Genomic DNA, 8,125 nt, shown 5'->3' with positions numbered 1-8,125 from the left:
TTGAATTTGGAGTTTCTTGTGAATAAATATATAATTTCTATTAGAAGGTATACAGGTTGTTTGGGAGCAGTATATGACGTGGATTTAAAAAATTGTTATAATTAATCTACAAGAAATTATGATGTGTGCCATATATGGTTAGAAAGCTTATCAAGTCTAGTTTCTAACGCATTAAAGAGATCATAATTCCGATTTGGATATATTGAGATATGAGTGTTTAAATGAAAAGAGGTTAGGCTGCCAGTATTAATTAGTTAAGTTAACCCTTGTGTAACTTAGTTGATTTTTGTATAAATGGTCTAAAAAAGGGTTGATTAAATTCTGATATGTTGAAATGATCTTGGATAGGCCATTAATTATTTTGGAGAAAAAACTAAGTGGTGGAATCAAATGGAGGTAAGTAGAATCTCACACACTTTGTTTGTTTTCGAATCTATGTATATATTTATATATGTTTCTAAATGAAAGAATGTTTTATTTCTTTATTTTTGATATATGAAAATGGGATCAAGCATATGATTATTTTGTCTTTTCGCTATGTAAATGATGAATCATGCTTATGAATGAAATGAGAAAATGATTTATGTTTAAAGAATGATTTTATGATGGCTACGTTTTTACATCCCTGGGAAGTGGGATCATCGACACCAGAACTAGTTCTACGACCCTGGCTAACGGGTAATAGTAGTTAGCGTAAGCCCTGGCTAATGGGTTATAATAGTTAGCAATGATCATGAGAATGAAATTGTCGATACGGCCAATGTCACGGGTTATAGCAGTGACCGTAGCTAACGATAAATGAATGATAATGATGATTTATGATGATTTTAATGATTGATCCATGATTTGGTTTGATTATAATATTTGAATGATAGCATATTTTGCAATGATTTATGAAGTGACATATTTTGACATTGATTTATGAATTTATGAAATATTTGACAAAACGATGATCTTGAAATGTTTTGATGTTATGATTTGATGAATGTTTTGAATGATTTATATGATGTGTAAGAAAACGATGCTTGATCTGGTAAAGTGTGTGAGCCTATACTTACTGAGCTGTGGTTTGCTCATTCTCCTTTTACTTTTCTTTACAGATGACTAAGTGATAAGTTTGGTTAGTCTTGTGTGAAGCTAAAAGATGAAATGGGTAAGATTACTTAATCGTCAGAGAATATGTTGGCCAATAAGATTTTAAGAGGTAGTTTTGTATTTTATATGGTTTGTATTTGCACATATAAAGATGTATTATCAGTTGGATTAAAGATATGGATTTTACTTGGTAGATTGTTTTATTGAAGAATTTTAGAATGTTTAAGAAAGAAGGCTTTGTATTACTTTGAAAATTTCTTCAAGGTAATACGGTCGTGTTACGTCTTGTTCTCGGGGCGTGACACCACCTCCCATCCTATCACCTTTTTTTGCAAGTTACAAAGCTGTACAATTTGTTTCCAAATTTCCTTTGAATATGTGCAACTAAAGAAAATATGATTTCTCCCTTTCCTGTTTACAAAGCACACAGCCTTCATCCACAGAAATCCACCATAATAGCAGCCGATCCTTTGTAGGGAATTTATTAAGAGCAGCCATCCAAACAACCATAACATGTTTAGGAATATGGAGTTTGCATCAAATGAGCCCATGACAATCCATCTTCTGCTTTCTTTGTCTCATTACCTCCCAAACACTAGTTATGGAGTAACTTGTGCTTTTCGTGTTCCATAGTCCATACAACTCTATCCTCTATCTGCATTAAGAATCTGGAAGCAATGCTCCTCAATTTTATTAGTTTTTTCATGGCCCAACTATGGCTTGGTACACTAGAAATCTCCCATATATTACGTCCCTTCAGCACATAGTTATGTATCCATGCTATCCACAGTGATCCGACTTGTGTGTAGATTGACCTGAGTACCCTAATGACACAAGCTTGATTCTAGACTTCTATATCTTTAACTCCAAGTCCTCCCTTAAACTTTGGCTTGCATATATCTTGCCAACTGACTCTTGCCGACCTTGTTTGACCTTCCCGAAAGAACCGTAGGCATAATTGTATGATCTTTTTGATTGCCTGCTTGGGCAGGATAAAATGTTTCACTAGTAATTGCATAAGTTGAATATCACAGACTGAATTAATTGCAATTTACCTGTATAAAAGATGTGCCTAGTTGCCCAGGCTTAAATACTTAACATAATTTTCCCAATCAAAGGTGCACAGTCCCTAATGGTTAGCCTGCGAGAGACCAATGGCACAACAAGGTACCTGATATGCAGGTTGCCTTGCTTGAATCCTATTTCTTCCAGAATCATATCCAATTTATCCTTTGAAATACCTGCACAATAAAACTCACTTTTCATAATAGCCCTGAGAATGAGTAAAACAATGCCAATATGTTCTGTATACCAGTAAAATATTCCAAATTCCCTTTTGTAAAGATAAGCAAATCATCCACAAAGCTTAAATGTATCAATCAGACCCTCTTACACTTCAGGTGTTAAGAAAAGACACCATGAGTAGCAACAAGATCCAATAGTCCAGATAAAACATTCATAATGATAATAAAAAGGTAAGGAGACATTGGGTCCCCTTGCTGCACTTCTCTATACAATGCATTATTGATGATTTTCTATACAATGCATTATTTCCCTTTTCTAAGGCGTGAACAACCTTCTTCAACTGAATCTAATATTCTCGGTTCAACACAGCTCAGTGTATTCTCTCTTTTGTAACGATAACATTAACAAAAATAACAAGCAGACAAAAGAAACAAGAAAGTCCTTATTCAGTATAAGCCATACAGAAACTTAAATGAGTCTAAAACAAAAAATAATAGCCATGAATTAAAACCAATCCAAGTAAATGGCCCTTATCAATACTTCCCCCATAAAAATTATCCTTATTCTCAAGGATCAAATGTGGGATATTTCCTCTAGAATTCAAATAAGATTTCCTAAGTAGCATCTTCAGGGAATGAAAGGGTCCACTACACCCAAACCTTAGTAACAGCCTCGTTTTCCCTTCTAACCATTCTCCTAGTTAGAATTTTAACCGGCTGTTTTATCATTGTAGCATCATCACCAACAACATGAAATTGAAATTGTGCTACTACACTACCAATATGCTTTTTAAGTTGAGAAACGTGAAAAGAATGATGAATTTTAAATCCCATAAGGAGATGTAACTTGTAAAACCACATTATCCTTTCAATAACTTTATATGGTCCAAAGAACTTGGCAGCCAATTTAGCACCACTCCTATATACCACTGACTATTGTCTATAGGTTTGTAGTTTTACATAAACCAGATCCCCACCAAGAAACAAGTAGGATATCTTTTTTTTAAAAAAAATTAGATTTTTTTTTTATAAAAAAGATTAATATGTACACGTGGCACCTTATTTCTTTTTTTTTCTCACATCTTGTTTTTGTTTTTTGTTTTTTAATTAGATAATTCTTATACCAAAAAGAATCTGGTAAATAAATTTTTGAATAAAAACGTCAATAAAGGTATGTATGACAAAATAATTTGTATCCGATCAGTTTTGATTCGTTCAAATTTAATAGGTGTATTCTTTTTAATTTGAGAACAATAGAGTTTTTTTTTTTTTTCAAAAATTCAGATAAAGTCAGATACAAGTTTAGGATGTTTCGTATCACCTTGATATATATAAATATATGTTTTATTATTCATTTAATTTTATGTTTATGTATATATATTATTAATAAAATTATTATTTGATACTTTGACTTAATAAATCTACATGCAATTTGTATTTAATTTTCTTTTTTTTTCCCATCAATTCTTTTGTTTTTTTAAAAAATATTTTTTAAAATTAAATAAATTTCATAAGAAAAAAAATTAATGGATATAGATATGACAAAACAATTCATATTTCAAGAGTTTCTATTCGGTTCGATCTAATATATTTTGATTTTTTAAAAATTTAGAATCGAATCAATGTTTCTTTTTTTTTTTTAAATTGAAGTGAAGCTGAAGGCGAGTTTAGGATATTTTGTTTTACGCTAAATATATATAATTATATTTTTAATTATTTATTTTATTATATATATTATTATATTAATAAAATTATTATTTAATATATTATTTTAATAAAAATTATATATATATATATAATTAAGATTTAATCCATCTATCCATCTATTCATCCATCAAATATATAAATTTTATTCATTTTTACATTTATTTGATCTTCATTTAACGTATCAAGGTGACACTTTTATGTTTTTTTTTTACTTTTTTTGTTAATTTTTTATTTTGAATTTAGATAAATTTATTTTAAAGAAAAAACCCAATGAAAATGTCCATGGACCACTATAATTTTTTTAATTATATAAATTTTATATAAATTTATTAAAAAAATGAGTTTAGTTGAGACGAAAATATTTAAATGAATGTGTAATAAGAGTAAAAGAGACAAAATAAAAAATAAAAAAATTGAAAATAATCCAAATTGAAAAAAAAAATGAGAGAAAACTATTTGAGATAATTAGGTCATGAAAAATGTAAATTGATTTGTATACCAATTAGGAGATGTGACCTTCAAATTTTAAAAAAGAGCAAAATTTCTAAAAGCAATTAACAAAAAATGTAAATACAAGTAATTAAAAATAATATAAATATTAAAAACTAAATGAAAAAATTATTGAGAATAAAAATAAGTGACAAAAAAATTCAAAACTAAAACTTAATATAATTTTTTTTTGGTATTTCGTACAGTCCATCTGACGACATATTCTGGATATACGAATGCCACGTAGAAATGAAAAAGCAGCATCCAATTTTATCCCAAAATTCCACAACCCCCCCGCCGCCCCCCCCCCCCCCCCCCCAAAAAAAAAAAAAAAAGAAAAGAGACCCCATGATATTGACGAGAGACAGCTAGCTGGTAGTAGTACTAGTCTGCGTGGACCATGGCTACTTCTTAAATGTTGAATTTATAAATTCAATTTTGTGATAATTTTTCATGTAAAAAATCGAAATTAAACATGGGTTTTTACCAAGAATAAATAAACATAAAGAATCAAAGATGGGTCGGATGGCTTTTGATTAATTGAGCTCTAGGGTATTTCTGTTTCCAATGACAAATTTCAGGAACCTTTTAGATTACACCACTTTATATGTAACAATTAATGTTTAGGATCCTTTTAACACAAGCATCGATTTCTTTTTATAATTCACAAAAGCATTTAAAAATTAACAACTCTCCTCTGTTCACTCCTTGATTTCCTCCTCCTAATGTCTTCTCTTAATTCTGCTCTGTCCATTCATCGTAGTCATTACGGTCCATTCATCGTAGTCTTTACGGTCATAGTAATTAACATCTCTCCTCTGTTCACTCCTTGATTCCTTCTCCTAATGTCTTCTCTTAATTCAGCCCTGTCCATTCATCGTAGTCTTTACGGTCATAGTAGGGCTGTGAGAAATTAGTGTGAGAAATTAGCACTCTGAATCATTAATAGCTTTGACAGTTCCGTGTTATTGACCCGTTCAAAATATCAACTGGGAAAAACTACTAACTAGGTCAACTGACTTTGGCAAGAAATAGACTATCGAGCATTTATAATTTTTTTTTTTTGGTTAAATACTTGAGTACAATTTCTTTGGAACACGTTATAATTAACTTTCTATCACTCATTTTATTATTTTTACTGGAATATTAATTAATTTCGTATGGATATTTTATAAACATACAATATCTGCTAATTGAGCAAATTTTGCATATCGATTACTCAATATTGTCTAAATTTTTTAAATATAAAAGCGATCGCATAATATATTTGCCAATTCAATAAATTAAGGTGGATTACTCAAAGTTTCAAACCAAAGCGGATGCATAACATCGAACATTTAACTCAATTATGCATCTCTGTGGCCTCAGTTCAAAAGGTTAGATTCAAATACCTCTGATTTATGTAAATAAAAAAATTATTACAGCATGTTTGTACAACCAAACTCCCAAAATTGAAAAGGAACTAAATCTAGTTACATAAATTGATAGATCAATTTAATTAACGAGGGAGTGTGACAGTTAAAATAGAAAATAATGCTGCATTACTTGATCTAACCTCAGAAGCAGGCCGAGGTACATCATCAGATGTAGGAATAGGGATGTTGCCCGAAAGATTTGGCAATGGTGCCTCAAAATTAAGAACCTGAACTGCCTGTCTTATTGACGGTCTTAAATTGTAATTTGGATGGACGCACCACAGTCCAACCATCAACAAGCATTCCATCTGTTTACCATCGAAGCCCATACACAGTTTATTGTCTGCTGCATCAAGAAGACTTTACTTTCCATACAAATCCCACACCCAGGCTACTGCATACAATTTCCAATATCACAACCCCAAAGCTATAGATATCTGATTGCTTACTGGCCTTTCTTGATGAAAAACATTCAGGAGCCGTATATCCCATTGTCCCGGCTAAAAGAGTGGTTGTTGACCCTTTTGCATGATCGACTAGCGTGGCTAACCGAAATACCCAAGTTTAGCATTAAAACTAGAATCCAACATAATGTTGCTAGTTTTGATATCCCTGTGTAGGACGCAATGATCTCCTTCTTCATGTAGATAGAACAAAGCTGATGCCAAGCCTTGCACAATTTTAAATCTCACCTCCCAGGGCAATAAGTTTTTAATAAGCAAATTTGACTAGTAAAAAAAAATTCTAAGAATAAAATGATTCTTAATAGATAAATTTGTATATTTATAAATAAGTGAAATTTTTATAAAATTATATATTAAAAAAATATAAGAGAGTTGTATGGTTTTATGAGATAAACACCTCATAAAACTATTGAAGATTTACATCTTATAAGTATATATGTTTGAATGTTTGTGAATGAACTAGAGAAGACTGAGAATGTTCACATAATTATGGTGCATGAGTGTATAAGAATATATATTTGTTTGGATTAAAAATATTCTATAAAACTATAAGAAATTAAGAAGACTTATGGGTATTGATTATTGAGTGGTTGATATGATTTGTATGTTTGTGATTTTTTATAACTAGTAGATCTTGTTTTTTATCTGTAAATACAGATCAATTTGATTGAACTTTATTAAATTGTTATCTCTTATATGATTGATTAATTGTTTAATTTTACTTTTATTGATGTGATTGGATTGAGGTCTTTTGACCTAATAATAGTATCAAAACTGTAGTGATATCCAACAATAGGTACTCAAATCCCTCAAGTATCCTCTGTAAACTGCACCAAACCCTCCCTCCCCTAGTTTCTCTTTATCTTTGAAATTACTTGTCGCTTTAGCCGATTCATCAAAGGAAAACTTCCTAGGTCCCATTCCATTCACAAATTCTTGGCTAAAGAATTCTACATCATAAATGCGATCATCTGATTTGTGATTTATGATCCTTCTTTTTGATCTCCTAATTGAAATGAAACAATTGCACCAAAGGCCAAAAATCAAAGCACAAGCTACAACAATTACCCACCCCACTGTTCCTGATCCGATACTTAACCCGAACGCTAAATCGGTTGCAGAATGGTCAGAGTCCGATGGACTTACTTCTAAAATACTGGGGCTTTGTGCAACTGATTTAGCATCAATAAAATCAATAGCTAAACTGTCAGCACTTATTCTTCGGGGAGATGAACCGTTTGCACCCATACCAGGAGGGAATAGAGCTAAGCCGATCAAACAAGAGGCAGGTAGAATTTTGCTTAACTCCATTTTGATTTTATGAGCACTAATCACCACTTATCAGAAAAGTCCGTCAATTAATTCCAGCGTTACGGGTGTTGACCTCAAATGATCTATTTTGACATCTGGCTCTTGGGTCTGATCTGCGGAAAATATGGTTTATACGAATGTCTTAGTCCTTGGGGAAAATAAACAGAAGTTTCCCATCCAAGGCCCAGCAAACTCGGACGAATTAAATAGAAGTTTCTCAAAGTCAAGCTAGCTGGAGAAAATAGATAATTGAACGGACCTTGGAAAAGATCCTTCTGTTATTTTAAAAATATTAAATTTTTTATTATTTTATTCAAAAATAAATAATACATTTTCAATTAAATTTAAAGTTAATATTTATTCAAATAATTTTCAAAAAAAAATTTATTTAACTTCATAA

General features: G+C 31.0%; 1 pseudogene; it reads right to left on the bottom strand.

Moving 5' to 3' along the window:
- Positions 1-5,862: 5,862 nt before the first annotated feature.
- Positions 5,863-7,725, bottom strand: LOC111298378 (L-type lectin-domain containing receptor kinase IX.1 pseudogene; annotated as a pseudogene).
- Positions 7,726-8,125: the final 400 nt, after the last annotated feature.

The sequence above is a fragment of the Durio zibethinus genome, chromosome 16 (assembly GCF_047325235.1).
Source record: "Durio zibethinus cultivar Kanyao isolate XHJ-2024 chromosome 16, ASM4732523v1, whole genome shotgun sequence".
In the NCBI taxonomy this organism is placed as follows: Eukaryota; Viridiplantae; Streptophyta; class Magnoliopsida; order Malvales; family Malvaceae; genus Durio; species Durio zibethinus.
This window is presented reverse-complemented; position numbering and strand designations above follow the sequence as displayed.